Genomic DNA, 20093 nt, shown 5'->3' on the forward strand with positions numbered 1-20093 from the left:
CCTGGCCAGATCTTGTTTCTTTTATACCCCTCCTACCTTAAGTTCATGATCCCCTTAATAATATCCCTCCAACGATAAAAAGTCAATATGTTTCTATCAAAGGTAGAGGCTTTCTTCCCTTTTTCAGGGTACTCACAGCCACCTTATTCCATGTAAAAATTTCACCGTGTTAGAGATAACAGCAAGTACTCAATGTTTGCGTTTCCCTGAGACACACACGCTCATTTCAGTTTCTTTGAATCCAGTCCAAATACAGTCCATACCTTGTGAGGGGTTGAGATGTCTTTTGAAAGAGTGTCCATACATCGCGACTAGTCGGGGGCAGCCCCGGTTGTCACCATTTCCCTTTGTTTCCTACCGCTGTCCGCAGTGACCCGAGCTATTTTTGCATTGTGAGGGGTTTCATCGTGGATTTAAACGTATTTAACGTGTTTCAATATCTTGCAATCATTAGACTTGCTGGCGATCAAACCGTCCTGTGTTTGGCAAACGGGAGTCTACTCATTCTGGTTCCTGTGTCTTTTGACGTGACCCTCGTCCTGTTGGATATGGTAGCATCCGCGCTTCCCAGTATGAGAAGCGTGCGTTTCCCGCCCCAGACTTCAAGTCAGCGTATGTCTCCAGTAAGTCTTAGGACCGTTTAATAACGATGGTTGGCGGAGACCACGATCTAGAGGCTGGTGAAATGCACTAGTGTCGAGTTCGCACCTATGTCTCAGCACTTACCGTGGAAAAACTTAAAAAAAAAAAAAAAAGAAAAGAAAAGAAAAGAAAGAAAGAGAGAAAGAAAAGAAAAAAAAATTACAGGAAAACACATTGAGTTTACACTGATAATCCAAGTTCAAACTGAGAACTGAGAGTTTTTTTACATTACTTTACCGATTTCACCTCTTCCTCTCACACCCAGATTCCCAGTACCCAAAGACACCAACAGCATTTCTTCTTTGCAGGATCCCACAGAATAATCGTAGCCATGCACCATAGAACCGTGGACTGGTTCCTACTGCATGAACTAGGAAAGGCGAGGAAGGAACCTTCTATTGTTCCGGCTGCACTGTGAAAATGTAAGAGCTGCCGTCCGCCGAAGCCAGTCTGCTCATGTCCAAGGAGCTCTGAGCCACGTCACACTCCTTTGGAATATTTCCCTGAGCCTTCATGTGGGCTCCTGACGTCTGTAGAATCTGACAAGTCACACATTGTCCTCCCGTTTGTGTCCTCCGTGCTTTGAATAGATGTGCTATTGAGTGTTTGAATTTTGTTGTCATTGGTGTATGTGTTTGTGGCAAAGTGTTGAGTGTTTGGTGTGTATGTAGCAGCTAGAGAGCGAGGCTCTGAAGGCTACTGGGCAGCAGGAGGGCGCGGGGTCGGGTGGGGGGCGCTGGGCCGGGAGGGCCGCGTAGCAGCTGGGCCTCTCGAGGCGTCCGGGGACGGCCGCTGCCGTCTAGGGCCATAGCACCCTGAACGTGCCCGATCTCCTCTGGTCTGGGAAGCTAAGCAGGGTCGGGCCAGGTTAGTACTTGGATGGGAGACCGCCTGGGAATACCGGGTGCTGTAGGCTTTTGCTTCTTCTTTTGTCCCGCCCGCTGGGGGGTCGGGGGTGGGGGGGCCCCCCGCCTTCTGCGCCCGCCCCCACTTTCGCCCTCGGGCCCCGGCCCCTCCCCCCCCTCGGCGCGACCCGCTGCCCCCGCCCGGGGCTTCCTCCCCTCTCCCCCGCTGCAGCACCACCGCCAGGTGGCGGCAGCGGCAGAGCGTCCCAGGCGTTCCGTTGGGCCGGCAGCGGAGCCCCAACCCTGGGCCCCACACCGGGCCGGGGCCGGGCGGCGGGATCCCTAAGTGCCGCTGGGTCTCCTCTCCCCCCGACCCCGCACCCGCCGCCCCGCACTCCGGGACATCGCGTACACCCGGCGCGGGACAGCCCACGGCGGCAAACCGTGTCCTGGGCCCCCGGACACCCGGCCCACCGTGCACTTTCTCTCCGCCGCACACCCGGGCCTCGGGCCCGGGCCTCACGCCGGGCGGGCTCCTCGCCGCCGCCGGGGCTCCCGAGAGACACACCGGCGCGCCGCACAGGGCGAGTCGCTGGCCACCTGGGCAGAGAGGACACACAACAGCACACGGAGCGCACGCACCCAAACCCAAACCACCCACCGGCCCCTTGACCCCTGGCTACACACCCCAAACCCCACCCCAGCGGGCCACAGGATAGCCGGCTCTGGCCCCCCGCGCCGCCCCCCGCCCCCGCGCGGGGGCTGCTGCCACACGCAGGCCCTGAGGGGAATCGGGGCAGAACGGTCCTCCCCGGACGGGGGTGGGGTGGCGGGGTGGGGGGGGACACTGCAGATCTTCAGGACCTCCGGGTGACGGACCAGCGGCAGGCACGGCCCTGCCTCCTCCTCCCGGCCCCGCCCCAAAGCCCCTCCCCACCGTGCCCTCGCGTGGGCCGGCGGAGGGCCCTCTCTCGCGCACTCTCCGGCTCCGGCCCTCCGCTCCCACGCGTGGAAGCCTGTCCCTGCGCGCGTGCCCGTGGGTCTGCTCCTCGGGCTGTGGGACGGCGGTGCGTCCGTGGTTTGGGTGGGGGTGGGAGGGTGCGCGCGCGAGACCCGTGAGGCTCCGCCTGGCCCCCCACCCCCACCCCGATCCGGGCAGGTGGGCTAGCGAAGGGCCAGGGCGGCGGGAGGGACCCGACTGCGCAGGGAGGGACGCGTCGCAGCAGCTCGGCCTCTTGAGGCGTCCGGGGGCGGCCGCCCTCGTCTACGGCCAGACCACCCTGAACGCACCCGATCTCGTCTCACCTCGGAAGCTAAGCAGGGTCGGGCCCGGTTAGTACTTGGATGGGAGACCGCCTGGGAATCCCGGGTGCCGTAGGCTTTTTGCTCTGCCTCTCTTTCTGCCCCGCCCCCCTGGGCTGGGAAGGGGAGGGGGGGCCTTCGCCCTCCGCGCCCGCCCCGGCTCCCGCCCCCGGCCGGCCCGGACCCCGCCCCGTGGCCCCTGGAGAGAGGGTCAGATTGGAGATGTGGAGGCTCAGTCCCCGAGGCTGCCGCCCCTCACACACCTGCCGCAGGCCCGGGCCTCCGGAACTTCGGACCGACCGGCTCTGAATTCAGGACACAGTCTAAAGTTGTCCAAGGAGATGACCACGTTACCACCCTGGGAAAGGAAAAATTGGATCCTATCCATATATGCAGAAGAAGAGAATCTAAACAGTTGGCTATCCGTTCACGGGAACATAACTTAAGAATCCAGATGCGAAGACATCTAGAAACACTTTTCAAACGTCTAAATCTTTAGAAAATATTCTGAAGGATTAAGAGGTAGAAGCATTCTTTGGACAGTCACGAGCAAGACCAGGGTGTCGATAGGAAATCCTTCTGTTCGATACTGCAAGAGACGCTCCAAAAACATACTACAACAAGGGAAAACACTAACAATATATGGGAAAGGAAAATCACCTTTCTTCATTTTCCTCACCTCCTACGGTTCTCAAAATAGAATGTTTGCCCCTATGCGCGGGAGACCTGTAGAAATCCTAGGTGAGTCCAGCAAGATAGCTCTAGATGAAATCAACATTCGATCGATAGTTTCGATATTTCTTGTTTCCTCGCAAATACACACTAATGAATGCAATTCTTGAAAAGGATAACATTCAAAGTCACAGAAAATCCACACAGCACCTACGGGGCAAAGGTGCCAACTTCGATGGAAAACTTAGCAAAAACGTACATGATGGCTCCCATCGATGGAGAGGCTATCCCGTAGTCCTCCATAGACGGACACAGAGTCCCCAAACTAATCATTTCCCCCACATTAATAAATAATCCCATTTAAACAGGGTTTATATCTAGAAACTTACAGTCTGCTTCTTTCTCTTTTTCTTTTAATTTGGGAAAGGGATATGTTAAAGAATGATGATAATGATCATGATTATCATTATGATTATTATATTAAATCGAATTAACCGTACCAAAACCCCACCACTCACCTTATAAAAATGGGAGTTGATGCATATGTCGGAAGCCGCTGTGTATCTTTTTCTCAAGGCGTGGAACCACAAAAACGCTTCTCCCAAACAAATCCCATCTCGACTGTCATCCTTTTCCTTGCTTTTCCTTTGAAAGTTTTTGCTCTCTGTTATAGGACTATCTCATTGAGGTAGTTTGTTAATTTCACAGTTTATAGAATAGATGTGGAACCATTCTGGATTCCTTCTGGGTAACTTGTGTGCCAGGGGAAACCTTCTGTTTGGAGAATACTCCTCGCTTACACAGGAAGCTGCAGTTCATCAGCGCTGCTAGAGAATGGCACTGCACGAATCAGTCGGAAGTATCTTTATCCGATCTTTGAGTAGGTCCGTGTACAAGGGGCTCCCGTGAGGATTACCCTAGATGCTTCCTGGTCACATGTGCCCTATCTTCTCTCTGGTACGTGCTACTCAGAGAATATGCTTGCTCCTGAATTATGCCAGTGTTTATTCATTTCCATTTAGGCTACAGTGTTTTCCAAATGGTCCTATAATTTCGCCTCCCATATCAGCAGGGTGTGTGCAAGAGTTTTCCTCAAAGCCAACACAGTGATCAGTTTCTTAAGTTTCCTCAATCTGGTGAGTTGGAAACTATATCTGGCTTCATTTTTTATTCTGCATTTCCTTGACCAATAATGAGGACACGGGGCCAAAGGCGTATTAAGCGTATTAAACGTAGATATTCTGTAACAGTAATATTTTGCCAATTATATGGGCTACAGATACCTTGTCCTGTTTGCAGCTTGTTTTTGACCCTCTTCATGGTATCTTTGGAAACTTTTCATGATGGGAAATTTGGAATAGAAACAAAATCGGAAAGAATAGTAGAGTATTTTCTCACTCCCCTGACTCAAGAAATCACCAACCCCTGGCCAGATCTTGTTTCTTTTATACCCCTCCTACCTTAAGTTCATGATCCCCTTAATAATATCCCTCCAACGATAAAAAGTCAATATGTTTCTATCAAAGGTAGAGGCTTTCTTCCCTTTTTCAGGGTACTCACAGCCACCTTATTCCATGTAAAAATTTCACCGTGTTAGAGATAACAGCAAGTACTCAATGTTTGCGTTTCCCTGAGACACACACGCTCATTTCAGTTTCTTTGAATCCAGTCCAAATACAGTCCATACCTTGTGAGGGGTTGAGATGTCTTTTGAAAGAGTGTCCATACATCGCGACTAGTCGGGGGCAGCCCCGGTTGTCACCATTTCCCTTTGTTTCCTACCGCTGTCCGCAGTGACCCGAGCTATTTTTGCATTGTGAGGGGTTTCATCGTGGATTTAAACGTATTTAACGTGTTTCAATATCTTGCAATCATTAGACTTGCTGGCGATCAAACCGTCCTGTGTTTGGCAAACGGGAGTCTACTCATTCTGGTTCCTGTGTCTTTTGACGTGACCCTCGTCCTGTTGGATATGGTAGCATCCGCGCTTCCCAGTATGAGAAGCGTGCGTTTCCCGCCCCAGACTTCAAGTCAGCGTATGTCTCCAGTAAGTCTTAGGACCGTTTAATAACGATGGTTGGCGGAGACCACGATCTAGAGGCTGGTGAAATGCACTAGTGTCGAGTTCGCACCTATGTCTCAGCACTTTCCGTGGAAAAACTTAAAAAAAAAAAAAAAAAAAAAAGAAAAGAAAAGAAAGAAAGAGAGAAAGAAAAGAAAAAAAAATTACAGGAAAACACATTGAGTTTACACTGATAATCCAAGTTCAAACTGAGAACTGAGAGTTTTTTTACATTACTTTACCGATTTCACCTCTTCCTCTCACACCCAGATTCCCAGTACCCAAAGACACCAACAGCATTTCTTCTTTGCAGGATCCCACAGAATAATCGTAGCCATGCACCATAGAACCGTGGACTGGTTCCTACTGCATGAACTAGGAAAGGCGAGGAAGGAACCTTCTATTGTTCCGGCTGCACTGTGAAAATGTAAGAGCTGCCGTCCGCCGAAGCCAGTCTGCTCATGTCCAAGGAGCTCTGAGCCACGTCACACTCCTTTGGAATATTTCCCTGAGCCTTCATGTGGGCTCCTGACGTCTGTAGAATCTGACAAGTCACACATTGTCCTCCCGTTTGTGTCCTCCGTGCTTTGAATAGATGTGCTATTGAGTGTTTGAATTTTGTTGTCATTGGTGTATGTGTTTGTGGCAAAGTGTTGAGTGTTTGGTGTGTATGTAGCAGCTAGAGAGCGAGGCTCTGAAGGCTACTGGGCAGCAGGAGGGCGCGGGGTCGGGTGGGGGGCGCTGGGCCGGGAGGGCCGCGTAGCAGCTGGGCCTCTCGAGGCGTCCGGGGACGGCCGCTGCCGTCTAGGGCCATAGCACCCTGAACGTGCCCGATCTCCTCTGGTCTGGGAAGCTAAGCAGGGTCGGGCCAGGTTAGTACTTGGATGGGAGACCGCCTGGGAATACCGGGTGCTGTAGGCTTTTGCTTCTTCTTTTGTCCCGCCCGCTGGGGGGTCGGGGGTGGGGGGGCCCCCCGCCTTCTGCGCCCGCCCCCACTTTCGCCCTCGGGCCCCGGCCCCTCCCCCCCCTCGGCGCGACCCGCTGCCCCCGCCCGGGGCTTCCTCCCCTCTCCCCCGCTGCAGCACCACCGCCAGGTGGCGGCAGCGGCAGAGCGTCCCAGGCGTTCCGTTGGGCCGGCAGCGGAGCCCCAACCCTGGGCCCCACACCGGGCCGGGGCCGGGCGGCGGGATCCCTAAGTGCCGCTGGGTCTCCTCTCCCCCCGACCCCGCACCCGCCGCCCCGCACTCCGGGACATCGCGTACACCCGGCGCGGGACAGCCCACGGCGGCAAACCGTGTCCTGGGCCCCCGGACACCCGGCCCACCGTGCACTTTCTCTCCGCCGCACACCCGGGCCTCGGGCCCGGGCCTCACGCCGGGCGGGCTCCTCGCCGCCGCCGGGGCTCCCGAGAGACACACCGGCGCGCCGCACAGGGCGAGTCGCTGGCCACCTGGGCAGAGAGGACACACAACAGCACACGGAGCGCACGCACCCAAACCCAAACCACCCACCGGCCCCTTGACCCCTGGCTACACACCCCAAACCCCACCCCAGCGGGCCACAGGATAGCCGGCTCTGGCCCCCCGCGCCGCCCCCCGCCCCCGCGCGGGGGCTGCTGCCACACGCAGGCCCTGAGGGGAATCGGGGCAGAACGGTCCTCCCCGGACGGGGGTGGGGTGGCGGGGTGGGGGGGGACACTGCAGATCTTCAGGACCTCCGGGTGACGGACCAGCGGCAGGCACGGCCCTGCCTCCTCCTCCCGGCCCCGCCCCAAAGCCCCTCCCCACCGTGCCCTCGCGTGGGCCGGCGGAGGGCCCTCTCTCGCGCACTCTCCGGCTCCGGCCCTCCGCTCCCACGCGTGGAAGCCTGTCCCTGCGCGCGTGCCCGTGGGTCTGCTCCTCGGGCTGTGGGACGGCGGTGCGTCCGTGGTTTGGGTGGGGGTGGGAGGGTGCGCGCGCGAGACCCGTGAGGCTCCGCCTGGCCCCCCACCCCCACCCCGATCCGGGCAGGTGGGCTAGCGAAGGGCCAGGGCGGCGGGAGGGACCCGACTGCGCAGGGAGGGACGCGTCGCAGCAGCTCGGCCTCTTGAGGCGTCCGGGGGCGGCCGCCCTCGTCTACGGCCAGACCACCCTGAACGCACCCGATCTCGTCTCACCTCGGAAGCTAAGCAGGGTCGGGCCCGGTTAGTACTTGGATGGGAGACCGCCTGGGAATCCCGGGTGCCGTAGGCTTTTTGCTCTGCCTCTCTTTCTGCCCCGCCCCCCTGGGCTGGGAAGGGGAGGGGGGGCCTTCGCCCTCCGCGCCCGCCCCGGCTCCCGCCCCCGGCCGGCCCGGACCCCGCCCCGTGGCCCCTGGAGAGAGGGTCAGATTGGAGATGTGGAGGCTCAGTCCCCGAGGCTGCCGCCCCTCACACACCTGCCGCAGGCCCGGGCCTCCGGAACTTCGGACCGACCGGCTCTGAATTCAGGACACAGTCTAAAGTTGTCCAAGGAGATGACCACGTTACCACCCTGGGAAAGGAAAAATTGGATCCTATCCATATATGCAGAAGAAGAGAATCTAAACAGTTGGCTATCCGTTCACGGGAACATAACTTAAGAATCCAGATGCGAAGACATCTAGAAACACTTTTCAAACGTCTAAATCTTTAGAAAATATTCTGAAGGATTAAGAGGTAGAAGCATTCTTTGGACAGTCACGAGCAAGACCAGGGTGTCGATAGGAAATCCTTCTGTTCGATACTGCAAGAGACGCTCCAAAAACATACTACAACAAGGGAAAACACTAACAATATATGGGAAAGGAAAATCACCTTTCTTCATTTTCCTCACCTCCTACGGTTCTCAAAATAGAATGTTTGCCCCTATGCGCGGGAGACCTGTAGAAATCCTAGGTGAGTCCAGCAAGATAGCTCTAGATGAAATCAACATTCGATCGATAGTTTCGATATTTCTTGTTTCCTCGCAAATACACAATAATGAATGCAATTCTTGAAAAGGATAACATTCAAAGTCACAGAAAATCCACACAGCACCTACGGGGCAAAGGTGCCAACTTCGATGGAAAACTTAGCAAAAACGTACATGATGGCTCCCATCGATGGAGAGGCTATCCCGTAGTCCTCCATAGACGGACACAGAGTCCCCAAACTAATCATTTCCCCCACATTAATAAATAATCCCATTTAAACAGGGTTTATATCTAGAAACTTACAGTCTGCTTCTTTCTCTTTTTCTTTTAATTTGGGAAAGGGATATGTTAAAGAATGATGATAATGATCATGATTATCATTATGATTATTATATTAAATCGAATTAACCGTACCAAAACCCCACCACTCACCTTATAAAAATGGGAGTTGATGCATATGTCGGAAGCCGCTGTGTATCTTTTTCTCAAGGCGTGGAACCACAAAAACGCTTCTCCCAAACAAATCCCATCTCGACTGTCATCCTTTTCCTTGCTTTTCCTTTGAAAGTTTTTGCTCTCTGTTATAGGACTATCTCATTGAGGTAGTTTGTTAATTTCACAGTTTATAGAATAGATGTGGAACCATTCTGGATTCCTTCTGGGTAACTTGTGTGCCAGGGGAAACCTTCTGTTTGGAGAATACTCCTCGCTTACACAGGAAGCTGCAGTTCATCAGCGCTGCTAGAGAATGGCACTGCACGAATCAGTCGGAAGTATCTTTATCCGATCTTTGAGTAGGTCCGTGTACAAGGGGCTCCCGTGAGGATTACCCTAGATGCTTCCTGGTCACATGTGCCCTATCTTCTCTCTGGTACGTGCTACTCAGAGAATATGCTTGCTCCTGAATTATGCCAGTGTTTATTCATTTCCATTTAGGCTACAGTGTTTTCCAAATGGTCCTATAATTTCGCCTCCCATATCAGCAGGGTGTGTGCAAGAGTTTTCCTCAAAGCCAACACAGTGATCAGTTTCTTAAGTTTCCTCAATCTGGTGAGTTGGAAACTATATCTGGCTTCATTTTTTATTCTGCATTTCCTTGACCAATAATGAGGACACGGGGCCAAAGGCGTATTAAGCGTATTAAACGTAGATATTCTGTAACAGTAATATTTTGCCAATTATATGGGCTACAGATACCTTGTCCTGTTTGCAGCTTGTTTTTGACCCTCTTCATGGTATCTTTGGAAACTTTTCATGATGGGAAATTTGGAATAGAAACAAAATCGGAAAGAATAGTAGAGTATTTTCTCACTCCCCTGACTCAAGAAATCACCAACCCCTGGCCAGATCTTGTTTCTTTTATACCCCTCCTACCTTAAGTTCATGATCCCCTTAATAATATCCCTCCAACGATAAAAAGTCAATATGTTTCTATCAAAGGTAGAGGCTTTCTTCCCTTTTTCAGTGTACTCACAGCCACCTTATTCCATGTAAAAATTTCACCGTGTTAGAGATAACAGCAAGTACTCAATGTTTGCGTTTCCCTGAGACACACACGCTCATTTCAGTTTCTTTGAATCCAGTCCAAATACAGTCCATACCTTGTGAGGGGTTGAGATGTCTTTTGAAAGAGTGTCCATACATCGCGACTAGTCGGGGGCAGCCCCGGTTGTCACCATTTCCCTTTGTTTCCTACCGCTGTCCGCAGTGACCCGAGCTATTTTTGCATTGTGAGGGGTTTCATCGTGGATTTAAACGTATTTAACGTGTTTCAATATCTTGCAATCATTAGACTTGCTGGCGATCAAACCGTCCTGTGTTTGGCAAACGGGAGTCTACTCATTCTGGTTCCTGTGTCTTTTGACGTGACCCTCGTCCTGTTGGATATGGTAGCATCCGCGCTTCCCAGTATGAGAAGCGTGCGTTTCCCGCCCCAGACTTCAAGTCAGCGTATGTCTCCAGTAAGTCTTAGGACCGTTTAATAACGATGGTTGGCGGAGACCACGATCTAGAGGCTGGTGAAATGCACTAGTGTCGAGTTCGCACCTATGTCTCAGCACTTTCCGTGGAAAAACTTAAAAAAAAAAAAAAAAAAAAAAAGAAAAGAAAAGAAAGAAAGAGAGAAAGAAAAGAAAAAAAAATTACAGGAAAACACATTGAGTTTACACTGATAATCCAAGTTCAAACTGAGAACTGAGAGTTTTTTTACATTACTTTACCGATTTCACCTCTTCCTCTCACACCCAGATTCCCAGTACCCAAAGACACCAACAGCATTTCTTCTTTGCAGGATCCCACAGAATAATCGTAGCCATGCACCATAGAACCGTGGACTGGTTCCTACTGCATGAACTAGGAAAGGCGAGGAAGGAACCTTCTATTGTTCCGGCTGCACTGTGAAAATGTAAGAGCTGCCGTCCGCCGAAGCCAGTCTGCTCATGTCCAAGGAGCTCTGAGCCACGTCACACTCCTTTGGAATATTTCCCTGAGCCTTCATGTGGGCTCCTGACGTCTGTAGAATCTGACAAGTCACACATTGTCCTCCCGTTTGTGTCCTCCGTGCTTTGAATAGATGTGCTATTGAGTGTTTGAATTTTGTTGTCATTGGTGTATGTGTTTGTGGCAAAGTGTTGAGTGTTTGGTGTGTATGTAGCAGCTAGAGAGCGAGGCTCTGAAGGCTACTGGGCAGCAGGAGGGCGCGGGGTCGGGTGGGGGGCGCTGGGCCGGGAGGGCCGCGTAGCAGCTGGGCCTCTCGAGGCGTCCGGGGACGGCCGCTGCCGTCTAGGGCCATAGCACCCTGAACGTGCCCGATCTCCTCTGGTCTGGGAAGCTAAGCAGGGTCGGGCCAGGTTAGTACTTGGATGGGAGACCGCCTGGGAATACCGGGTGCTGTAGGCTTTTGCTTCTTCTTTTGTCCCGCCCGCTGGGGGGTCGGGGGTGGGGGGGCCCCCCGCCTTCTGCGCCCGCCCCCACTTTCGCCCTCGGGCCCCGGCCCCTCCCCCCCCTCGGCGCGACCCGCTGCCCCCGCCCGGGGCTTCCTCCCCTCTCCCCCGCTGCAGCACCACCGCCAGGTGGCGGCAGCGGCAGAGCGTCCCAGGCGTTCCGTTGGGCCGGCAGCGGAGCCCCAACCCTGGGCCCCACACCGGGCCGGGGCCGGGCGGCGGGATCCCTAAGTGCCGCTGGGTCTCCTCTCCCCCCGACCCCGCACCCGCCGCCCCGCACTCCGGGACATCGCGTACACCCGGCGCGGGACAGCCCACGGCGGCAAACCGTGTCCTGGGCCCCCGGACACCCGGCCCACCGTGCACTTTCTCTCCGCCGCACACCCGGGCCTCGGGCCCGGGCCTCACGCCGGGCGGGCTCCTCGCCGCCGCCGGGGCTCCCGAGAGACACACCGGCGCGCCGCACAGGGCGAGTCGCTGGCCACCTGGGCAGAGAGGACACACAACAGCACACGGAGCGCACGCACCCAAACCCAAACCACCCACCGGCCCCTTGACCCCTGGCTACACACCCCAAACCCCACCCCAGCGGGCCACAGGATAGCCGGCTCTGGCCCCCCGCGCCGCCCCCCGCCCCCGCGCGGGGGCTGCTGCCACACGCAGGCCCTGAGGGGAATCGGGGCAGAACGGTCCTCCCCAGACGGGGGTGGGGTGGCGGGGTGGGGGGGGACACTGCAGATCTTCAGGACCTCCGGGTGACGGACCAGCGGCAGGCACGGCCCTGCCTCCTCCTCCCGGCCCCGCCCCAAAGCCCCTCCCCACCGTGCCCTCGCGTGGGCCGGCGGAGGGCCCTCTCTCGCGCACTCTCCGGCTCCGGCCCTCCGCTCCCACGCGTGGAAGCCTGTCCCTGCGCGCGTGCCCGTGGGTCTGCTCCTCGGGGTGTGGGACGGCGGTGCGTCCGTGGTTTGGGTGGGGGTGGGAGGGTGCGCGCGCGAGACCCGTGAGGCTCCGCCTGGCCCCCCACCCCCACCCCGATCCGGGCAGGTGGGCTAGCGAAGGGCCAGGGCGGCGGGAGGGACCCGACTGCGCAGGGAGGGACGCGTCGCAGCAGCTCGGCCTCTTGAGGCGTCCGGGGGCGGCCGCCCTCGTCTACGGCCAGACCACCCTGAACGCACCCGATCTCGTCTCACCTCGGAAGCTAAGCAGGGTCGGGCCCGGTTAGTACTTGGATGGGAGACCGCCTGGGAATCCCGGGTGCCGTAGGCTTTTTGCTCTGCCTCTCTTTCTGCCCCGCCCCCCTGGGCTGGGAAGGGGAGGGGGGGCCTTCGCCCTCCGCGCCCGCCCCGGCTCCCGCCCCCGGCCGGCCCGGACCCCGCCCCGTGGCCCCTGGAGAGAGGGTCAGATTGGAGATGTGGAGGCTCAGTCCCCGAGGCTGCCGCCCCTCACACACCTGCCGCAGGCCCGGGCCTCCGGAACTTCGGACCGACCGGCTCTGAATTCAGGACACAGTCTAAAGTTGTCCAAGGAGATGACCACGTTACCACCCTGGGAAAGGAAAAATTGGATCCTATCCATATATGCAGAAGAAGAGAATCTAAACAGTTGGCTATCCGTTCACGGGAACATAACTTAAGAATCCAGATGCGAAGACATCTAGAAACACTTTTCAAACGTCTAAATCTTTAGAAAATATTCTGAAGGATTAAGAGGTAGAAGCATTCTTTGGACAGTCACGAGCAAGACCAGGGTGTCGATAGGAAATCCTTCTGTTCGATACTGCAAGAGACGCTCCAAAAACATACTACAACAAGGGAAAACACTAACAATATATGGGAAAGGAAAATCACCTTTCTTCATTTTCCTCACCTCCTACGGTTCTCAAAATAGAATGTTTGCCCCTATGCGCGGGAGACCTGTAGAAATCCTAGGTGAGTCCAGCAAGATAGCTCTAGATGAAATCAACATTCGATCGATAGTTTCGATATTTCTTGTTTCCTCGCAAATACACAATAATGAATGCAATTCTTGAAAAGGATAACATTCAAAGTCACAGAAAATCCACACAGCACCTACGGGGCAAAGGTGCCAACTTCGATGGAAAACTTAGCAAAAACGTACATGATGGCTCCCATCGATGGAGAGGCTATCCCGTAGTCCTCCATAGACGGACACAGAGTCCCCAAACTAATCATTTCCCCCACATTAATAAATAATCCCATTTAAACAGGGTTTATATCTAGAAACTTACAGTCTGCTTCTTTCTCTTTTTCTTTTAATTTGGGAAAGGGATATGTTAAAGAATGATGATAATGATCATGATTATCATTATGATTATTATATTAAATCGAATTAACCGTACCAAAACCCCACCACTCACCTTATAAAAATGGGAGTTGATGCATATGTCGGAAGCCGCTGTGTATCTTTTTCTCAAGGCGTGGAACCACAAAAACGCTTCTCCCAAACAAATCCCATCTCGACTGTCATCCTTTTCCTTGCTTTTCCTTTGAAAGTTTTTGCTCTCTGTTATAGGACTATCTCATTGAGGTAGTTTGTTAATTTCACAGTTTATAGAATAGATGTGGAACCATTCTGGATTCCTTCTGGGTAACTTGTGTGCCAGGGGAAACCTTCTGTTTGGAGAATACTCCTCGCTTACACAGGAAGCTGCAGTTCATCAGCGCTGCTAGAGAATGGCACTGCACGAATCAGTCGGAAGTATCTTTATCCGATCTTTGAGTAGGTCCGTGTACAAGGGGCTCCCGTGAGGATTACCCTAGATGCTTCCTGGTCACATGTGCCCTATCTTCTCTCTGGTACGTGCTACTCAGAGAATATGCTTGCTCCTGAATTATGCCAGTGTTTATTCATTTCCATTTAGGCTACAGTGTTTTCCAAATGGTCCTATAATTTCGCCTCCCATATCAGCAGGGTGTGTGCAAGAGTTTTCCTCAAAGCCAACACAGTGATCAGTTTCTTAAGTTTCCTCAATCTGGTGAGTTGGAAACTATATCTGGCTTCATTTTTTATTCTGCATTTCCTTGACCAATAATGAGGACACGGGGCCAAAGGCGTATTAAGCGTATTAAACGTAGATATTCTGTAACAGTAATATTTTGCCAATTATATGGGCTACAGATACCTTGTCCTGTTTGCAGCTTGTTTTTGACCCTCTTCATGGTATCTTTGGAAACTTTTCATGATGGGAAATTTGGAATAGAAACAAAATCGGAAAGAATAGTAGAGTATTTTCTCACTCCCCTGACTCAAGAAATCACCAACCCCTGGCCAGATCTTGTTTCTTTTATACCCCTCCTACCTTAAGTTCATGATCCCCTTAATAATATCCCTCCAACGATAAAAAGTCAATATGTTTCTATCAAAGGTAGAGGCTTTCTTCCCTTTTTCAGTGTACTCACAGCCACCTTATTCCATGTAAAAATTTCACCGTGTTAGAGATAACAGCAAGTACTCAATGTTTGCGTTTCCCTGAGACACACACGCTCATTTCAGTTTCTTTGAATCCAGTCCAAATACAGTCCATACCTTGTGAGGGGTTGAGATGTCTTTTGAAAGAGTGTCCATACATCGCGACTAGTCGGGGGCAGCCCCGGTTGTCACCATTTCCCTTTGTTTCCTACCGCTGTCCGCAGTGACCCGAGCTATTTTTGCATTGTGAGGGGTTTCATCGTGGATTTAAACGTATTTAACGTGTTTCAATATCTTGCAATCATTAGACTTGCTGGCGATCAAACCGTCCTGTGTTTGGCAAACGGGAGTCTACTCATTCTGGTTCCTGTGTCTTTTGACGTGACCCTCGTCCTGTTGGATATGGTAGCATCCGCGCTTCCCAGTATGAGAAGCGTGCGTTTCCCGCCCCAGACTTCAAGTCAGCGTATGTCTCCAGTAAGTCTTAGGACCGTTTAATAACGATGGTTGGCGGAGACCACGATCTAGAGGCTGGTGAAATGCACTAGTGTCGAGTTCGCACCTATGTCTCAGCACTTTCCGTGGAAAAACTTAAAAAAAAAAAAAAAAAAAAAAGAAAAGAAAAGAAAGAAAGAGAGAAAGAAAAGAAAAAAAAATTACAGGAAAACACATTGAGTTTACACTGATAATCCAAGTTCAAACTGAGAACTGAGAGTTTTTTTACATTACTTTACCGATTTCACCTCTTCCTCTCACACCCAGATTCCCAGTACCCAAAGACACCAACAGCATTTCTTCTTTGCAGGATCCCACAGAATAATCGTAGCCATGCACCATAGAACCGTGGACTGGTTCCTACTGCATGAACTAGGAAAGGCGAGGAAGGAACCTTCTATTGTTCCGGCTGCACTGTGAAAATGTAAGAGCTGCCGTCCGCCGAAGCCAGTCTGCTCATGTCCAAGGAGCTCTGAGCCACGTCACACTCCTTTGGAATATTTCCCTGAGCCTTCATGTGGGCTCCTGACGTCTGTAGAATCTGACAAGTCACACATTGTCCTCCCGTTTGTGTCCTCCGTGCTTTGAATAGATGTGCTATTGAGTGTTTGAATTTTGTTGTCATTGGTGTATGTGTTTGTGGCAAAGTGTTGAGTGTTTGGTGTGTATGTAGCAGCTAGAGAGCGAGGCTCTGAAGGCTACTGGGCAGCAGGAGGGCGCGGGGTCGGGTGGGGGGCGCTGGGCCGGGAGGGCCGCGTAGCAGCTGGGCCTCTCGAGGCGTCCGGGGACGGCCGCTGCCGTCTAGGGCCATAGCACCCTGAACGTGCCCGATCTCCTCTGGTCTGGGAAGCTAAGCAGGGTCGGGCCAGGTTAGTACTTGGATGGGAGACCGCCTGGGAATACCGGGTGCTGTAGGCTTTTGCTTCTTCTTTTGTCCCGCCCGCTGGGGGGTCGGGGGTGGGGGGGCCCCCCGCCTTCTGCGCCCGCCCCCACTTTCGCCCTCGGGCCCCGGCCCCTCCCCCCCCTCGGCGCGACCCGCTGCCCCCGCCCGGGGCTTCCTCCCCTCTCCCCCGCTGCAGCACCACCGCCAGGTGGCGGCAGCGGCAGAGCGTCCCAGGCGTTCCGTTGGGCCGGCAGCGGAGCCCCAACCCTGGGCCCCACACCGGGCCGGGGCCGGGCGGCGGGATCCCTAAGTGCCGCTGGGTCTCCTCTCCCCCCGACCCCGCACCCGCCGCCCCGCACTCCGGGACATCGCGTACACCCGGCGCGGGACAGCCCACGGCGGCAAACCGTGTCCTGGGCCCCCGGACACCCGGCCCACCGTGCACTTTCTCTCCGCCGCACACCCGGGCCTCGGGCCCGGGCCTCACGCCGGGCGGGCTCCTCGCCGCCGCCGGGGCTCCCGAGAGACACACCGGCGCGCCGCACAGGGCGAGTCGCTGGCCACCTGGGCAGAGAGGACACACAACAGCACACGGAGCGCACGCACCCAAACCCAAACCACCCACCGGCCCCTTGACCCCTGGCTACACACCCCAAACCCCACCCCAGCGGGCCACAGGATAGCCGGCTCTGGCCCCCCGCGCCGCCCCCCGCCCCCGCGCGGGGGCTGCTGCCACACGCAGGCCCTGAGGGGAATCGGGGCAGAACGGTCCTCCCCAGACGGGGGTGGGGTGGCGGGGTGGGGGGGGACACTGCAGATCTTCAGGACCTCCGGGTGACGGACCAGCGGCAGGCACGGCCCTGCCTCCTCCTCCCGGCCCCGCCCCAAAGCCCCTCCCCACCGTGCCCTCGCGTGGGCCGGCGGAGGGCCCTCTCTCGCGCACTCTCCGGCTCCGGCCCTCCGCTCCCACGCGTGGAAGCCTGTCCCTGCGCGCGTGCCCGTGGGTCTGCTCCTCGGGGTGTGGGACGGCGGTGCGTCCGTGGTTTGGGTGGGGGTGGGAGGGTGCGCGCGCGAGACCCGTGAGGCTCCGCCTGGCCCCCCACCCCCACCCCGATCCGGGCAGGTGGGCTAGCGAAGGGCCAGGGCGGCGGGAGGGACCCGACTGCGCAGGGAGGGACGCGTCGCAGCAGCTCGGCCTCTTGAGGCGTCCGGGGGCGGCCGCCCTCGTCTACGGCCAGACCACCCTGAACGCACCCGATCTCGTCTCACCTCGGAAGCTAAGCAGGGTCGGGCCCGGTTAGTACTTGGATGGGAGACCGCCTGGGAATCCCGGGTGCCGTAGGCTTTTTGCTCTGCCTCTCTTTCTGCCCCGCCCCCCTGGGCTGGGAAGGGGAGGGGGGGCCTTCGCCCTCCGCGCCCGCCCCGGCTCCCGCCCCCGGCCGGCCCGGACCCCGCCCCGTGGCCCCTGGAGAGAGGGTCAGATTGGAGATGTGGAGGCTCAGTCCCCGAGGCTGCCGCCCCTCACACACCTGCCGCAGGCCCGGGCCTCCGGAACTTCGGACCGACCGGCTCTGAATTCAGGACACAGTCTAAAGTTGTCCAAGGAGATGACCACGTTACCACCCTGGGAAAGGAAAAATTGGATCCTATCCATATATGCAGAAGAAGAGAATCTAAACAGTTGGCTATCCGTTCACGGGAACATAACTTAAGAATCCAGATGCGAAGACATCTAGAAACACTTTTCAAACGTCTAAATCTTTAGAAAATATTCTGAAGGATTAAGAGGTAGAAGCATTCTTTGGACAGTCACGAGCAAGACCAGGGTGTCGATAGGAAATCCTTCTGTTCGATACTGCAAGAGACGCTCCAAAAACATACTACAACAAGGGAAAACACTAACAATATATGGGAAAGGAAAATCACCTTTCTTCATTTTCCTCACCTCCTACGGTTCTCAAAATAGAATGTTTGCCCCTATGCGCGGGAGACCTGTAGAAATCCTAGGTGAGTCCAGCAAGATAGCTCTAGATGAAATCAACATTCGATCGATAGTTTCGATATTTCTTGTTTCCTCGCAAATACACAATAATGAATGCAATTCTTGAAAAGGATAACATTCAAAGTCACAGAAAATCCACACAGCACCTACGGGGCAAAGGTGCCAACTTCGATGGAAAACTTAGCAAAAACGTACATGATGGCTCCCATCGATGGAGAGGCTATCCCGTAGTCCTCCATAGACGGACACAGAGTCCCCAAACTAATCATTTCCCCCACATTAATAAATAATCCCATTTAAACAGGGTTTATATCTAGAAACTTACAGTCTGCTTCTTTCTCTTTTTCTTTTAATTTGGGAAAGGGATATGTTAAAGAATGATGATAATGATCATGATTATCATTATGATTATTATATTAAATCGAATTAACCGTACCAAAACCCCACCACTCACCTTATAAAAATGGGAGTTGATGCATATGTCGGAAGCCGCTGTGTATCTTTTTCTCAAGGCGTGGAACCACAAAAACGCTTCTCCCAAACAAATCCCATCTCGACTGTCATCCTTTTCCTTGCTTTTCCTTTGAAAGTTTTTGCTCTCTGTTATAGGACTATCTCATTGAGGTAGTTTGTTAATTTCACAGTTTATAGAATAGATGTGGAACCATTCTGGATTCCTTCTGGGTAACTTGTGTGCCAGGGGAAACCTTCTGTTTGGAGAATACTCCTCGCTTACACAGGAAGCTGCAGTTCATCAGCGCTGCTAGAGAATGGCACTGCACGAATCAGTCGGAAGTATCTTTATCCGATCTTTGAGTAGGTCCGTGTACAAGGGGCTCCCGTGAGGATTACCCTAGATGCTTCCTGGTCACATGTGCCCTATCTTCTCTCTGGTACGTGCTACTCAGAGAATATGCTTGCTCCTGAATTATGCCAGTGTTTATTCATTTCCATTTAGGCTACAGTGTTTTCCAAATGGTCCTATAATTTCGCCTCCCATATCAGCAGGGTGTGTGCAAGAGTTTTCCTCAAAGCCAACACAGTGATCAGTTTCTTAAGTTTCCTCAATCTGGTGAGTTGGAAACTATATCTGGCTTCATTTTTTATTCTGCATTTCCTTGACCAATAATGAGGACACGGGGCCAAAGGCGTATTAAGCGTATTAAAGGTAGATATTCTGTAACAGTAATATTTTGCCAATTATATGGGCTACAGATACCTTGTCCTGTTTGCAGCTTGTTTTTGACCCTCTTCATGGTATCTTTGGAAACTTTTCATGATGGGAAATTTGGAATAGAAACAAAATCGGAAAGAATAGTAGAGTATTTTCTCACTCCCCTGACTCAAGAAATCACCAACCCCTGGCCAGATCTTGTTTCTTTTATACCCCTCCTACCTTAAGTTCATGATCCCCTTAATAATATCCCTCCAACGATAAAAAGTCAATATGTTTCTATCAAAGGTAGAGGCTTTCTTCCCTTTTTCAGGGTACTCACAGCCACCTTATTCCATGTAAAAATTTCACCGTGTTAGAGATAACAGCAAGTACTCAATGTTTGCGTTTCCCTGAGACACACACGCTCATTTCAGTTTCTTTGAATCCAGTCCAAATACAGTCCATACCTTGTGAGGGGTTGAGATGTCTTTTGAAAGAGTGTCCATACATCGCGACTAGTCGGGGGCAGCCCCGGTTGTCACCATTTCCCTTTGTTTCCTACCGCTGTCCGCAGTGACCCGAGCTATTTTTGCATTGTGAGGGGTTTCATCGTGGATTTAAACGTATTTAACGTGTTTCAATATCTTGCAATCATTAGACTTGCTGGCGATCAAACCGTCCTGTGTTTGGCAAACGGGAGTCTACTCATTCTGGTTCCTGTGTCTTTTGACGTGACCCTCGTCCTGTTGGATA

The 20093-nt window shown here is 53.7% G+C and overlaps 4 non-coding genes and 4 pseudogenes across 4 annotated transcripts; all 8 read left to right on the forward strand.

The window, feature by feature from the left end:
• The first annotated feature begins 1439 nt into the window (after positions 1–1439).
• Positions 1440–1558, forward strand: LOC123627827 (annotated as a pseudogene).
• A 1191-nt stretch (positions 1559–2749) lies between these two features.
• LOC123627931 lies at positions 2750–2868 on the forward strand. Its single transcript, XR_006731540.1, has one exon. It is a non-coding gene; the product is annotated as a 5S ribosomal RNA (ribosomal RNA).
• Positions 2869–6325: 3457 nt separating this feature from the next.
• On the forward strand, positions 6326–6444 carry LOC123627828 (annotated as a pseudogene).
• A 1191-nt stretch (positions 6445–7635) lies between these two features.
• On the forward strand, positions 7636–7754 carry LOC123627932. Its single transcript, XR_006731541.1, has one exon. It is a non-coding gene; the product is annotated as a 5S ribosomal RNA (ribosomal RNA).
• Positions 7755–11212: 3458 nt separating this feature from the next.
• On the forward strand, positions 11213–11331 carry LOC123627829 (annotated as a pseudogene).
• A 1191-nt stretch (positions 11332–12522) lies between these two features.
• On the forward strand, positions 12523–12641 carry LOC123627933. Its single transcript, XR_006731542.1, has one exon. It is a non-coding gene; the product is annotated as a 5S ribosomal RNA (ribosomal RNA).
• A 3457-nt stretch (positions 12642–16098) lies between these two features.
• LOC123627831 lies at positions 16099–16217 on the forward strand (annotated as a pseudogene).
• Positions 16218–17408: 1191 nt separating this feature from the next.
• LOC123627934 lies at positions 17409–17527 on the forward strand. The gene has a single exon (XR_006731543.1). It is a non-coding gene; the product is annotated as a 5S ribosomal RNA (ribosomal RNA).
• The last annotated feature ends 2566 nt before the right edge of the window (positions 17528–20093 follow it).

Source organism: Lemur catta, chromosome 27, assembly GCF_020740605.2.
Source record: "Lemur catta isolate mLemCat1 chromosome 27, mLemCat1.pri, whole genome shotgun sequence".
In the NCBI taxonomy this organism is placed as follows: domain Eukaryota; kingdom Metazoa; phylum Chordata; class Mammalia; order Primates; family Lemuridae; genus Lemur; species Lemur catta.